This window comes from Macaca nemestrina, chromosome 12 (genome assembly GCF_043159975.1).
Source record: "Macaca nemestrina isolate mMacNem1 chromosome 12, mMacNem.hap1, whole genome shotgun sequence".
Taxonomy (NCBI): Eukaryota; Metazoa; Chordata; class Mammalia; order Primates; family Cercopithecidae; genus Macaca; species Macaca nemestrina.
The window spans coordinates 32,987,738-33,002,322 of record NC_092136.1 but is presented as its reverse complement, the minus strand read 5'-3'; positions in this window follow the sequence as shown (position 1 = coordinate 33,002,322).

Sequence of the window (14,585 nt, the reverse complement as noted above, 5' to 3'; positions counted from 1 at the left end):
TATTTTTTAAATGTTTTGTTCAGATAGAGATCTTGCCGTGTTTTCCAGGCTGGTCTCAAACTCCTGACCCCAAGCAATCATCCTGCCTCAGCCTCCCACGGTGCTGGGATTACAGGCATGAGCCACCATGCCCAGCCAGCTTTCAAATTTTGTAATGGGCATACCCTTTGGCCCAGAAATGTCCATTCTTGGGAAATACTATGGAAATACTAGCACGAGTATGCGGACATGGATGTTTATGACTGCAAAACACCAAAAACAACTCATATGCCCATTAGTAGGGAAGTAGTTAAGTAAATCTAAGAATGCGGATCCCTATATATATATATTGAAAAGGAAAAAGATCCAAAATATAACTAAGTGAAAAAATTAGACTTTTGAGTAAAATAAATAATATGATCACATATTTTCTGAAGCAAAAATCCAAATATGTGTAATATATATATTTGTCTAATTACATCTTCATTTTCATATGTAGATACATAAAGAAAAAGGAAGATTCTGCATCAAACTTACAATAGTTATTTCCTCTAAAGCCTCATTGTGTAATATGACAGTCACTAGCCACACGTGGCTACTGAGTACTCAAAATGTGTGACTGGTGTGAATGAGGAGCTGAATTTTTAATTTACTTAATTTAAATTACTTTTTTTTTTTTTTTTTTTTTTTTTTTGAGATGGAGTCTCGCTCTGTCACCCAGGCTGGAGTGCAGTGGCATGATCTCAGCTCACCACAACCTCTGCCTCCTGGGTTCAGGCAATTCTCCTGCCTCAGCCTCCTGAGTAGCTGGGATTACAGGCGTGTGCCACCACACCCAGCTAATCTTTTTTGTATTTTTAGTAGAGACGGGGTCTCACCATATTGGCCAGGCTGCGTCTCAAACTCCTGACCCTGTGATCTGCCCACCTCAGCCTCCCAAAGTTCTGGGATTGCAGGCGTAAGCCACCACGCCGGGCCAATTTTAATTACTTTTTGTTTGCTTATTTATTTATTTTTGTGACAGTGTCTCACTCCAGGCTGGAGTACAGTAGCACCACCTTGGCTCACCACAACCTCTGCCTTTCAGGCTCAAGCGATCCTCCCACCTCAGCCTCCCAAGGAGCTGGGACCACAGGCGTGAACCACCACACCCAGCTAATTTTTGTACTTTTTATAGAGACGGGGTTTCACCACGTTGCCAATGTGGATCTTGAACTCCTGGGCTCAGGTGATCCCTCCTCAGCCTCCCAAAGTGCTGGGATTACAGGCATGAGCCTCCATGCCCAGCACAAGTACCAGTTCTTAAATTAAATATGTAGTAATTGGCTGGGCGTGGTGGCTAAAAATAGGCCTCTAAAAATGTGTAGGTCTCTACTAAAAAATACAAACATTAGCCAGCCATGCTGGCACACACCTGCAGTCCCAGCTACCCGGGAGGCTGAGGCACCAGTACCACTTGAACCCGGGAGGCGGAGGTTGCAGTGAGCCAAGATCGTGCCACTGCCCTCCAGCTTGGGTGTCAGAGCAAGACTCTGTCTCAAAAAAAAAAAAAAAAAAAAAAAAAAGAGAAAAGAAAAAGAAAAGAAAATGGAACTCTCACTGCGGTGACTGTGGTGTCTCTGTGATTTACCAACAGCTTCTAATTGCCTGATCCTTTTTTTGATGACTGCTATCCTCAACAAGGAACGCTCTGCCTGACAGCCATCCCAGCTGTGTTGGAAAGGGATCCTTTCTCAGAGTGTAGGAGTTAGGCCCAGGAGAGTTAGAAGGGGCGGGGGGGAAGATAAATAACTCTTAAAGAAATCTCCCCTCTTCTCTCCAGTTCCCCTCTTTCCCCCATATCAAGCTTCCCCAAAACTTTAGGGATCTGTAGTCCTAGGTTGAACTTCCCACCTTACTAAATGACAAGGCCAGGATGTTAAGGTTCCCCACACAGACACGTCTGTATTCTATATGAAGATGTCGGTGTTACACATAAACACGTTATGGCTGTAACAATATCACTTTCAAAGGAGCGCTAATCCACTGAAGTCATCGAGTCCAAAAACATTTGCTTCTCTGTGTCTTGTGTCTGAGCTCTGTGTGAGAGACACAGAGAAAAGGAAGGAGGGAGGGAAGGAGAAAAGGATGGAGGGAAAGAGGAAGAGAGAGAGTGCACTTTAGAAAGCCCTACTTTGCAGAAATTGCTTTGAAAATTATCCCTCTGGCTTATTAAGTTCTTTATGGTGTCAGTCTCTTATATCAATTACCCTCTGCTTAAAACGTTCATCATTGTCTTTCTATTGGAACTTCCAGATATATCAAATCGACATTTTGGATATGAAGTGATTTGGTTTGAATGGATGTCTCAGGGTGACTTAGCAGAGAAAAAATCAGCTGCAGGAAAAGCTCAGAAAATAGCTGCCTCAGTGCTCCCCTAAACCCTGTATTACCCAGATCATAGCCTGTAACTCCCTAGATCATACTCACCTGTTTTATCTTCTTTGCTAGACTGAGCATTCCATGAGGCACTTCTGTCCCCATCACCTAGCACAGGGTCTGGCAAATAATAGGCTTTTTTCTTTTTCTTTCTTTCTTTTTTTTTTTTTTTTTTTTGAGACAGTGTCTCACTCTGTCACCCAGGCTGAACTGCAGTGGTGCTCTCTCAGCTCACTGTAACCTTGGCCTCCTGGGCACAAGCGATTCTCCTGCCTCAGCCTCCTGAGTAGCTGGGACTACAGGCATGCGCCACCATGCCCTGCTAATTTTTGTGTTTTTATTAGAGACAGGGTTTTGCCGTGTTGGCCAGGCTGGTCTCCAACTCCTGACCTCAAGTGACCCGCCAGCCTCAGCCTCCCAAAGTGCTACGATTACAGGTGTGAGCCACCTCACCCAACCAAATAATAGGCTCTTCATAAAAGTTTGTTGATTACTCTATGAAAGAACGAGTGAAGGCATGAACAGCCCTACCATTCAAAGGTCAGCCATTATCTAAAACATTAACAAAAAGAGAGATTCACTTCAAAGGTGGACTTCTAAAATTTTCCATCTTGTTCTTCTGTCAGTCATTCAACATATATTATTTTTATTTTTATTTTTTCGAGACGGAGTCTCGCTCTGTCGCCCAGGCTGGAGTACAGTGGCGCGATCTCGGCTCACTGCAAGCTCCGCCTCCCGGGTTCACGCCATTCTCCTGCCTCAGCCTCCTGAGTAGCTGGGACTACAGGCACCCGCCACCACGCCCGGCTATTTTTTTGTATTTTTAGTAGAGACAGGGTTTCAGCATGTTAGCCAGGATGGTCTCAATCTCCTGACCTCGTGATCCGCCCGCCTCGGCCTCCCAAAGTGCTGGGATTTCAGGCGTGAGCCACGGCACCCGGCCTCAACATATATTTATTAAATGCCTATTGTGGGGGGTTATACACTGACTAAACAAAGGCCAATTTAAACACACACGGTTCCTGCCCTCATGAAGTTTACAACCTGGGGAGAGAGGGAAGGTAGAAGTATGCCATAAATAAATTAAAAATAACAAACCGTAGTAAGTTCTCCCAAGGCTATTAACACAGAGCGGTGACAGAAGATGAAGGGGCTACACCAATTTAGCCAATTTGTCTTTTCTCTAAGGAAGTGATATTTAAGCTAAGGAACGGAGGATGAGGAGTCTGCTATGAAACTATAAAAAACGTAAATTCAGGCCCATTGCTTTGTGACTCACTGCTTCAGCGTGGTATGAAATTGGAACTTGCCTTGATTCCCTTGGGTTTTAGAGCTCATGCTAACTTGCCTGGATGGGCGTCACTGTCTCTTGGAACCCATGTGTTCAGAGTGTAAGGAGAGGACTTCCCATATTTGAAGGGCAGGGTGATTATGAGGAGATGGTAAGCAGTAGCCTGGTGAGTTTCATTCACCGTCTACAGAGCTGTCTCATGCCTCTTCACATGAGCTTCCGTATATCCCATCTGCTCTCACTGCTCAATCTCTACTTTCAATGAGCATTTTTATTGACCGTAGTTACATATGGAGGGAGACTGAGGATTCACAAGGAAGAAAACTCTTACTTTTCCCCTTCTACTCTTTGTCCCCTTTGGCTACGTTTAACTATCAACTTTTTATAAGTTATATTATACAACTAGTAAATAAAAATGGTAAACTTGATAGCTCATGCCTGTAACACCAGCACTCTGGCAGGCTGAGGCGGGGGGATCGCTTGAGCCGAGGAGTTGGAGACCAGCCTAAGCAACATGGTAAAAGTGGCCTCTACAAAACGTATAAAAAGCTAGCTTGGTGTGGTGGTGCACATCTGCAGTTCCAGCTACTTGGGAGGCTGAGGTGGGAGGATCACTTAAGCATGAGAGATTGACAAGGCTGCAATGAGCAGTGATCATGCCACTGCACTCCAGCCTGGGTGGCAGAGTGAGACCTTGTCTCCAAAATAATAATAATAATAATAAATAAAATAAAAAGGTAAACTACATATACAATTCTCTTTGACATGCCACAAAATTAGGATACTTTTTCTGATTTTTAAAATCACTTATTTAAATTTATATGCAACAGATGCAAAATATGTTTTCAGACCATGTTTGCTAATTTAATACAATCATATAATTTGTAAAGATTGGATCTATGTACTTGGATATTCATCATTTTAAATTACCTTTTCTTTACGCTAGAAACATGCCAATCATTCTTTTCTAGATATTTATACATGTACAATAGATTATCATACACTATAGGCACCCTACAGATCTCTGGAACACTAAGACTTATTTATTCTATTTAGATGTATAGTGGTACCCATTAACCAAACTCATTTCATCAACTTTTTTTTATTATTAATGCAATACAGTATAAATTCCATGCCATGACACTTGGAAAACTGAGGAAAGAATAAAATTCGCCATAATTCAATCAACCTGTGATTACCACTGATGATATTTTGATATATTGCTTTCTCAATGCATTTTAAAAAACAGGATAAAATTTTACCTGTTAATTTATCACCTGCTTTTTAATTCAATATATATAGGTACTTTTTCATGGCAATAATGTTGAGCTTTTGTATTGGTGTATCATAATTTAAGTTGAACAATTCCCTTTTGATGGACATGTAGGTTGCACTTTTCACCACATGATTAACTTTGTGTGTGTGTGTGTGTGTGAGATGGAGTCTCACTCTGTCACGAGGCTGGAGTGCAGTGGTGTGATCTCAACTCACTGCAACCTCTGCCTCCCAGGTTCAAGCAATTCTCCTGACTCAGCCTCCCACGCAGCTGAGACTACAGGCATGCGCTACCACGCCCAGCTAATTTTTGTATTTTTAGTTGAGACAGAGTTTCACCATCTTGGCCAGGATGGTCTTGATCTCTTGACCTTGTGATCTGCCCACCTCGGCCTCCCAAAGGGCTGGGATTACAGTCATGAGCCACCACACCCAGCAAAATTAATTTTTAATCTAAATATTTATGAATTTTATTTGTCCATTACCATCCAGGGATTTCACCTGATTCCTCAATATTCAACAAACAACAGTGATTCTTACTTGGTCATCAAAATATAAGATTTTCATTGCAAGTTAGGTCACGTAATTCAAGCAGTGTTCCATTGAACAGGTGCAATCCTGTTATATGAACATCTAGACTGACCAAATCAAATTCAGGATTGTTTCTTAACTTCATAAAAGAATTTGAATAGCAATTTCACTGGAATATCAGCTTCCTGGAAGGTTGGAGGTAGGAGGTAGGGAGAGATGTCTTGGAAATAACTAATGCTTCATTTTAAGAGTAGCTCAAGTTTGCTGTAGGGAGGTATGGGGTGGGGTGCTGCTAGGGTCCACCGCTCTGATCACAGCTGTTACCACGTGACCAAGAAGTCAGGCAGGTGAAGGGAGGTGGGGCAAGAGCCAGAGTTCAGACACCCAGGAATCAGAAGTGGGTAGGCTGGGAGGATGCTTACTGTCAGAAGCCCCTACATACCAGGGCTTGAAAAAGGGAACCTCAACAGATTACTCTCCAACAAAACAGTACAGGAGCCAAGGCTTGGCCATCCTCTTGCTAGATCATCCTGTCTGTCTCCAAGCCAGCAAATACACAAAGATCCATTCCACCCTCAAACCTGACATTTCCCTTAGTTACAATCCTCTGATTTCCAAAAAGACTCTATTTTCTGTTTCTCTTCAGCTGTAGCAACCTGTTCTCTTAAATAGCTTCTTTATCTGGTGGGGGTAATTACAGCCTGTGACTAACAGCTGCGGTTCATAAACATGAGTTTTAATGTTTGGGTCAGTAGTTGTTGGTCTTTTCTGAATGGCAACTCCCCCAGCTGATCTCAGCATTAGGAGAGAGGCCTCTCCTTCGACACTCCCAGTTGGTACTCACTAGTGTACTAGTGTTGAAGGCTGCTGTTTTCCCATTATAAAATATTTAGGTTGGCGCAAAAGTAATAGCAGAAACCGCGATTACTTTTGCGCCAACGTAATAGGTCACATTTTTATTAAAGTTGCAAGTCCAAGCATCTAATACCAAAACATATTTCTGGACGTTTGTATTATTAGTGATTTAAATTTTCTCTTTGAGCTTTTTAAATATTCCAAATTGTCTACAATGAGCATGTATTTCTTTCACATATTTTTTAAATGCCTTTTCAAAAAGTAATTCCTAACTATAACATGTTAGGAGAAAATCTGCAGGATTTAGCGCTTGAAGAAGAAAAACACAACACCAAGAAGTACAATCTATAACAGAAAAAATCAGTAGATTCAATTTTATAGAAATTAAAAAACAGCCAGGGGTGGTGGCTCACGCCTGTAATCCTAGCACTTTGGAAGGCCAAGGCAGATGGATCACCTGAGATCTGGAGTTCAAGACCAGCCTGACCAAAATAGTGAAACCCTGTCTCTACTAAAAATACAAAAAATTAGCCAGGCATGGTGGTGCATGCCTGTAATCCCAGCTACTCAGGAGGCTGAGACAGGAGAAGCACTTGAACCTGGGAGGCATAGGTTGCAGTGAGCCAAGCTCACATCACTGCACTCCAGGCTGGGGGACAGAGTGAGACTGTCTCAAAAAATAAATAAACAAATAAAAATAAAAACCGTTTGCTCTGGGAAAGACTTTGTTAAGAGGATGAAGAGACAAACTACAGGCTCATAGAAAATATTTGCAAACTACACATTATGACAAAGGACTTTACGGTAGATATATATATATATATATATATATCATATCTACAATATATAAGTAACTGAAAATTCAGCAGTGAAAACAATCTAATTAGAAAACAGACAAAAGATATGAAAAGGATTCGCTGAAGAGCACATGATAAGCTATTCAACATCCAACATCACTGTCGTTAGGGAAATGCAAATTAAGACCATGAGGAGTTATCACCCTTTACACCAGCTAAATTTAAAAATAATGATGGCCTTTGGGAAGCTGACATGGGAGGATTGCTTGAGCTCAGGAGTTCAAGACAAGTCCTGGTGACATAGGGAGACCCCATCCCTAGAAAAAATAAAAATAAAATAAAATAATAGAAGTAGCAATGGTGGCCGGGCGCGGTGGCTCACGCTTGTAATCCCAGCACTTTGGGAGGCCGAGGTGGGCGGATCACGAGGTCAGGAGATCGAGACCACAGTGAAACCCCGTCTCTACTAAAAATACAAAAAATTAGCCGGGCGTGGTGGCGGGCGCCTGTAGTTCCAGCTACTTAGGAGGCTGAGGCAGGAGAATGGCCTGAACCCAGGAGGTGGAGCTTGCAGTGAGCCGAGATGGTGCCACTGCACTCCAGCCTGGGCTACAGAGGGAGACTCTGTCTCAAAAAAAAAAAAAAAAAAAAAAAAAAAAAAAAAAAAAGAAGTAGCAATGGTAAGGATGCAGAGAAACTGAATCATTCATACATTGCTCATGGAGTATAACATGGCACAGCCACCCTGGAAACTGATTTGGCAGTCTTTCCGTTTTTAAATTAAATTAAAATTTTTTCAGACAGGGTCTTGGTCTGTTGCCCAGGCTGGAATGCAGTGGCACAACCACGGCTCACTGCAGCCTCAACCTCCCAAGCTCAAGTGATCCTCCCATCTCAGCCTCCTGAATAGCTGGGACCACAGCCACTTGCCACCAAGCCCAGCTTATTTTATCTTATTTTTTTTTTAGAGAGAGGGTCTCGCTGTGTTGCCCAGGCTGGTCTCGAACTTCTGGGTTCAAGCTAGCTTGCCATCTTGTCCTTCAAAAGTGCTGGGACCATAGGCGTGAGCCACTGTGCCTGGCCTAGCAGTTTCTTAAAAAATTAAACATATGCTTACCACATGACCCAGCAATTGTACTCTTAGGCATTTATCCCAGAAAAATGAACACTTAAATCTACCAAAAAATCTGCACATGAATGTTCATGACAGCTTTATTTGTAAAAGCACAAATCTACCAACAACTGAAATATCCTTCAAGGCCAGGCGAGGTGGCTCATGCCTGTAATCCCAGCACTTTGGGAGGCCGAGGCGGGCGGATCACGAGGTCAGGAGATTGAGACCATCCTGGCTAACATAGTGAAACCCCCGTCTCTACTAAAAATACAAAAAAATTAGTCAGGCGTGGTGGCAGGCACCTGTAGTCCCAGCTGCTGGGGAGGCTGAGGCAGGAGAATGGCGTGAACCCGGGAGGCGGGGCTTGCACCACTGCACTCCAGCCTCGGTGATAGAGTGAGACTCTGTCTCAAAAAAATAAAAATAAAAATAAAAATAAAAAAAGAAATATCCTTCAAGAGGTAAATAATTAGACCAACCGTGGCACATCCATACCATAGAATACTATTCAGCAATTAAAAAAAGGCAACCCTATTGACATACACAACAAGCTGCAGGACCTCAGGGGTATTATGCCGGTGAAAAAAGCCCATCTCAAAAGGTCACGTTCTATGTTATTTCATTTGCAGAACCATGTTGAAATGGCAAAATCACAGAGATGTAGAACAGATGAGCAGCTACCCGGCTAGGATTGGTGGGGAGGAGGACAATGGGTTATCATTATTATTTTAAGACTCACTCTGTTGCCCAGGCTGGAGTGCAATGGCATGATCTTGGCTCACTGCAACCTCTGCTTCCTGGACTCCAGCGATTCTCCTGCCTCAGCCTCCCAAGTAGCTGGGATTACAGGCGGCCACCACCACACCCCACTAATTTTTGTATTTTAAGTAGAGATGGGTTTCACCATGTTGATCAGGCTGGTCTCGAACTCCTGACCTCAGGTGATCCACCCGCCTCAGCCTCCCAAAGTGCTGGGATTACAAGCATGAGTCACAGTGTCTAGCCAGCAATGGGTCATTCTAATGGAATAGACTGAGGGAGCTCTTCGTGGTGATGGAATAGTTTTATGTCTTTACTGCAGTGGTGATTACACAATCGGCACCTGTGAGAGTGGCGTAGAACTATACATATACATTGTATCGATGTTGACTTCCTGGTTTTCATTCTACTATAGTTATGCAAGATTGTAACCGTGGGTGAAACTGAAGGTACACAGGACTTCTCTGTACTATCTTTGCAACTTCCTGTGAATTTATAATTGTTTCAAAATTAAAGACTGTTTTTAAAAAGCAATTCATCCATATGTAGAAAATTTGGTATATGCAGAAAAATAGAAAGAATGATAGTTTTACAATTCATAAGCTTTTTCATATTCATTTCATAATGCTGGAATGTATTGCTTAATTTTTGTTTTTTATTTTTCTGAGATAAAATTCCCATATCATAAAACAACATTTAATGCGTTTTTTGTTTTGTTTTGTTTCTTTAGAAGCAGGGTCTCTCTCTGTTGCTCAGGCTGGAGTGCAGTGGCACAAACAGTTCACTGTAGCCCCGAACTCCTAGACTCAAGGGATCCTCCCACATCAGCCTCCCAAGGAGTAGGTGGGACTTCAGGCATGCACCACCGTGCCCAGCTAATTTTTTTTTTTTTTTTTTTTTTTAAGAGTTAAGTGTCTCACTACCAGTTGCCTAGGCTTGTCTTGAACTCCTGGCCTCAAACTATTCTCTTGCTTCAGCCTCCCAAAGTGCTGAAATTACAGGCGTAGGCCTCCTCACCTGGCCCACTTTAAGCATTTTAAAATGTACAATTAAAGGGTAGTTTTGTTATATTCACAATATTGTGCAATCATCACTACTATGTATTTCCAGAACCTTTCACCACCCTCAAAAGAAACCCCATACCCATTACCAGTCACTCCTCCTTCAGCCCTCCCACAAGCCTGTGGCAAATGCTTTCTGCCTTTCTGCCTACACTGGACATTTTGTATAAATGGACTCACACAGTATACAGCCATCTACCTCTGCTTCTTTCACTTAGCATCTTGTGGTCAGGGTTCATCCGTGTATGTAGCATGTATCAGCACATCATTTCTTTTTACAGCTGAAGAATATTCTGTGAATATGCTTAATTTTTGTCTTTATTTTATTACACAATTTTTTTTCAAGCAATCCTCCTGCCTCTGATTCCCAAAGTGTTGGGATTACAGGCATAAGCCACTACATGCAGCCTAATTTTTGTTTTAAATAAAATTCTTCTTCACTCCCTTCTTTTTTTTTTTTTTCTTTTTTTGTTTTGTTTCATTTTGTTTTTTTGAGATGGCGTCTCTATCGTCCAGGCTGTAGTGCGGTGGTACAATCTCGGCTCAGTGCAACCTCTGCTGCCTGGGTTCAAGCAATTATCCTGTCTCAGCCTCCCGAGTAGCTGGGATTACAGGCGGCTGCCACGATGCCCAGCTAATTTTTGTATTTTTAATAGAGACGGGGTTTCACCATCTTGACCAGGCTGGTCTTGAACTTCTGACCTCGTGATCCACCTGCCTCAGCCCCTCAAAGTTCTGGGATCACAGGCATGAGCCACCATGCCCAGCCTTCACTCCCCTCTTGTAGTCTCTTTTACATCTGGTTACTTTGGTGAATTCTCTCTAGCCTGGACGAGTGACCTGTGACCTCTGACCATTCACACTGAGGCTAATATTCAGCCTAATTTTGATTTTAAATAAAATTCTGATTCACTCCCCTCTTGTAGTCTCTTTTACATGTGGTTACTTTGGTGAAATCTCTCCAGCCTGGATGAGTGACCTGTGACCTCCGACCATTCACAGTGAGGCTAACATATGTGGGCAGGTGAAGGCCCTTAGCTTCCATCTTCCCACTGTCCAGAATCACCTGCTGACATATGCCTTATCAGGTGGATCATTACGTGGGATCCACAGGATCTGTACAGGTAGGGCTCACCATGTGGCCCATCTGAGATGATACGCCAGCAGAATGAATGACGGCGGGAGTGGGAGGGAGGAGAGACTGGCAGCATGTCTACCAAGCAGCAGGACAATTTCAGGGGCCTCCTACTCACAGCCTTGACCCCCCCCTCTCTGGAAGACTAAGCACGGAAAGTCTTTCCCAAAGCAACATTTTTCTAACCCCTCGTGGAAGACTGAACCCCTTCCCTTAGTGTCCCTTCTCTCCTCATTGTCCTCCAAAGTCTGGAGCTGGCCTACAGTGATGCAGTCACCAGGAGCCTACTGCCAACCATCTCTCCCTTCTGTCCATGACATCAGAGCTGGGCCAAAATGCGCCTACAACCCACTGGCATCTCAGTGGATGTACAGTCCATTCACTGAGCCCTCATGATGTGCCAGGCACCATACTGAGCCTTAAACATTTGTTATCCCACTTAAATCTCCCAGAAACCCTATCAGGTGAATGCTTTTATCATTCCTGTAAATGATAACAGATTCGGTGGTGGAGACTCAGAGGGTTTTAGGGTCCAGTCCAAGATCTTATCACCACTGAATGGCAGGATCAGGATTCACCACACGCCTATGTAAACAGCCAAGCACATGAAGAGTGTATAGTCTGGGCGGGGTGCCCCCGGTGGCTCATGCCTGCAATCCCAGCACTTTCGGAGGCAGAGGCGGGTGCATCACCTGAGGTCAGGAGTTCGAGACCAGCCTGACCAACATGGTGAGACCCCCCCATCTCCATGAAAAATACAAAAATTAGCTGGGCATGGTGGCAGGCACCTGTAATCCCAGCTACTCAGGAGGCTGAGGCAGGAGAATTGCTTGAATCCGGGAGGTGGAGGTTGCAGTAAGCCAAGATCGCACTACTGCACTCCAGCCTGGGTGACAGAGCAAGACTCTGTCTGAAACAAACAAACAAAAAAAGAGTATATACTCTGGAGCCAGACTTCCTGGACTCAAATCCAGGCTCCTTGTTAGTTATTTGACTTTGCCTCTGTTTCCCCATTTATAAAATGAGTGAATAATAATACTTGCCTCTTAAGATTGTGGTAAGGATAAAATACATGAATCTGTCTACAGCACTGACAGCTACATGCCTGGTGTGTAATAAGGGCCATGTAAGTGTTCACTATTGCTGTAGTTGTTGCTGTTACTATACGGCCTCTTAAAAATGAGATAGAAAAGCAGGGAAAATGCAATGATCCATTTCCCTTGCCTAAAGGGGTTTCTCCTGGCCAAGTAACACAAGAAGTGCTGTCTCTAGGCTGCTGCTCCCAGCCCCAGCCAGGGCTTACAGCAATAAGCAAAGCGAAACCAGCCATTTCTAAAGCTGGCATTAAGTCTTCAAATTAACAGGAAAGTAGGGGTGGGCACAGCAGGGAAGGACAGTTCTTTTCTTATAAGAGCCAGCAATGGATTTCCTTTGAAGAGACATTACATGGTCACTCAGAACCCTGCCCATGATAAGCATTTGATTAAGAGTATCCAGTGGTGCTATTTTGTGGATCTCTATTGCTACAACAAACCATGGACTATCAGTGCTCTTTACTACTGGAAATAAATAATTAGTGCCTTTAAATCAACTCAGATTAGAGAACCAATTCCAGAAACTCCAGAACCAATTCAGAAATCTCATTCTTAAGAATCTGTTCCAGCCAGGCACAGTGGCTCACTCCTGTAATCCTAGCACTTGGTGAAGCCAAGGCGGGTGGATCATGAGGTCAGGAGATCGAGACCAGCCTGGCTAACATGGTGAAACCCCGTTTCTACTAAAAAATACAAAAAATTAGCCGGGGGTGGCGGCGGGTGCCTGTAGTCCCAGCTACTCAGCAGGCTGAGGCAGGAGAATGGTGCGAACCTGGGAGGTGGATCTTGCAGTGAGCCAAGATGGCACCACTGCACTCCAGCCTGGGCGACAGAGCGAGACTCCGTCTCAAAAAAAAAAAAAAAAAAAAAAAGAATCTTTTCCTTTAGAACCACTCTAGGCACCTAACAAGGAGCAGTACCATTCAATAACAGATTGTTGTCCAACACCACCACTCACCATTGAATTCTTTCTTGGGTAAAGCCAAGAACCCTCCCAGGCTAAGCCTCAATTTTGGGGCTCACCTGTCCTATAATATCTGGCGACCATGAAAGGACAAAGACAGTGAGTGAGAAATGAGGCAAAAGACTGGCAGGGGCCGGGCACAGTGGCTCACGCCTGTAATCCCAGCACTTTGGGAGGCCGAGACAGGCAGATCGCAAGGTCAGGAGATCGAGACCATCCTGGCTAACACAGTGAAACCCCATCTCTACTAAATATACAAAAAATTAGCCGGGCACAGTGGCAGGCACCTGTAGTCCCAGCTACTCGGGAGGCTGAGGCAGGAGAATGGCGTGAAGCCGGGAGGCGGAGCTTGCAGTGAGCTGAGATCGTGCCACTGCACTCCAGACTGGGCGACAGAGCGAGATTCCGTCTCAAAAAAAAAAAAAAAAAAAAAAGACTGGCAGGACTTGTTTTCTGGTCACAATCCTGCTGACCAAAACAGTATCTGGTCCAGACAGGATAACATAAATAAACCAGCAGGAACCAGCAGATGGCAACGAAAGTGACTCCCAGCTTGCTCATTGGCATAAGACACTCCAGCCAGCACCATCACAGTTTACAAATGCCGTGGCAATGACCTGGAAGTTACCACCCCTTTCCATGGCAACAACCTGGAAGTTACTGCCCCTCCGCCCCTTTCCTAGAAAGTTCTAAATAACCTGCACCTCAATTTGCATTGATCTGCCCCTTAATTTACATGTAATTGTTTTTTGTTTATTTATTTTTGAGACAGGGTCTCATTCTGTCGCCCAGGCTAGAGTGCAGTGATGTGATCACAGCTAACTGCAGCCTGGACCTCCCTGGCTGAAGGGATCCTCCCACCTCAGCCTCCTGAGTAGCTAGGACTACAGCACATACCACCATGCCCTGCTAATTTTTGTACTTTTTCTAGAGACAGGGTTTCAAAAAAGAATGTTACCAATTGTGCGTAGGTTTACAGCTCTGAGTCCGTGATGAAAACTCCAGGTTCTCATTGCCTACAGGAAGCACAGGATTGACAGCTGATCTAGTTTAGGAGGGAGAGGCTTTTACCAGAATCCCAGAGTACAAGGAAGGTCTGACGTGGAGGAAAAAAAATCACAGCTAGGACTTGTGTCCAAGAGAAGAGCTCTTAGCATCCTTAGGATTTCTTTTTTAATCTCTATAAAGAATCATATGCCTTTAGGACTATGGAGCCTTAGCTTAGTTTGATTTTATTAGCATCCTTTATCCCATGCACCAGTTAGTAGAGGGCACTGCTCTCCATGCCACAAAATCCCCTAGTTGAACTCTT